Here is a 1564-nt window from a genome sequence, read left to right on the forward strand (position 1 = left end):
GAGAAAGTCAGAAATGGTTGGGGAAGGGAAGGGAATGCATTTTAAAATTAAAAAAAGAAAAACTGGGAGTTTTGCTACACGTGCTACCTGCACCACACTGCTGGTCTGGCTTTGCGTGCTTCTCTGGGGTTAGTCTGGATAGAGCTATGCTGGAGCTAGTGCACAGGGCCAGTCTGGCAGGGTGCCACATGCAGTGTACATCCCAGCCAGACCCTCTGCTATGTTCTGTATGCATGGTCACTCCAGCCCCATGCACTATCTTCAACCAGCCACAGCTTGTTCAGCATGTGGGGCCAGCACAAGGTATGCGCTGTCCACAACACGCGGGCTGGTCCTGGTGCTGCACTCAGCGCAGGGGGTCCAGTGTGTGTACTGCATGTAGTACCTCAGACCAAGCCCCCATGCTCTCTGCAGTTTTAGGTTCAGCCCACACACTGAGCTGGCCCTGTGTGCCATGCGCACAGCGAAGCCTGGGTCCAGTGCTTTGTGTGTGGCTTAAGGTTGGACCCATTGCCATGGAAGCTGCATGGGGATCAGTCCCAATGTAGCCTGTAGACTAGCCCAGCAACCATCATCTGGCCTATGAGGCCAGAAGAGTTTGACACCCCTGCATTAGATGATGTGAATTCAATTACCCAGACATCTCATGGGAGGATCACTCAGAAAAATCCGAGCGGTTGCAAAGCTTTCTATCATGCATGGATGACCTCTACCTGACTCAAGAAGTCTATGGGCTGAGAGGCAAAGCGCTGCTCGACCTGGTACTGGCTACTGGGGATGACCTAATCGGCGACCTAGTGATTGATGGGAAGCTGGGTGACAGCAACCATGAGTTGATCACCTTCACTGTCCACTGTAAAGCTGACAAGCTCAGGAGGCTTGTCAGTGAGGTCCTAAGGGACCACGACCCCACAGGGAGGGGAGTCCAGGAAGAGTGGTTGCTCCTCAAGGGAGCAATCCTCAGTGCACAAGCTAATTCTATTCCATCTTGGAGGAAAGGCAGCAAGAGGGCATGGCAGCCCCCCTGGCTCTCCAGGGACCTAGCAGACCTCCTGTGGCTAAAAAGAAAGGCCTACAAAGGATGGAGGATGGGAATCACCTCCAAGAAGGAATATTCTGCACTGGTCTGGTCCTGCAGGGAGCAAACCAGGAAAGCCAAGGCTGCAACTGAACTCCAACTAGCTTCAAGCATCAAGGACAATAAAGAGTCCTTTTTCAGATATGTGGGGAGCTGGAGGAAAAGCAAGGGCAACATTGGACCCCTGCTGAACCAGATGGGACAACAGATGCCCAGGAAAAAGCCAATCTATTAAATGGGTACTTTGCGTCGGTCTTTCATCAGTCTCACAGGACGCCCATGCCCACCATGGGACAGGGAGGTCTCGGTGAGGGAGATCTCCTGCCCTTCATTAATGCTGACCTCATGAAAGAACACTTTGAGAAGCTGGATACCTTCAAGTCAGCTGGCCTTGACAATCATCTGCACCCCAGGTTACTCAAGGAGCTGGCGAGCATCATAGCCCAACATTTGGCATGGATCTTTGAAAACTCCTGGCGCTCTGGT

At 52.5% G+C, this 1564-nt stretch overlaps 1 protein-coding gene across 2 annotated transcripts in view; it reads left to right on the top strand.

Moving 5' to 3' along the window:
- GNPAT (glyceronephosphate O-acyltransferase) overlaps nucleotides 1-1564 on the top strand; it is a 45660-nt gene that overhangs the window by 10647 nt on the left and 33449 nt on the right. The window lies entirely within an intron of this gene.

The sequence above is a fragment of the Crocodylus porosus genome, unplaced genomic scaffold, assembly GCF_001723895.1.
Source record: "Crocodylus porosus isolate Cpor-Errol unplaced genomic scaffold, CroPor_comp1, whole genome shotgun sequence".
NCBI lineage: Eukaryota > Metazoa > Chordata > Crocodylia > Crocodylidae > Crocodylus > Crocodylus porosus.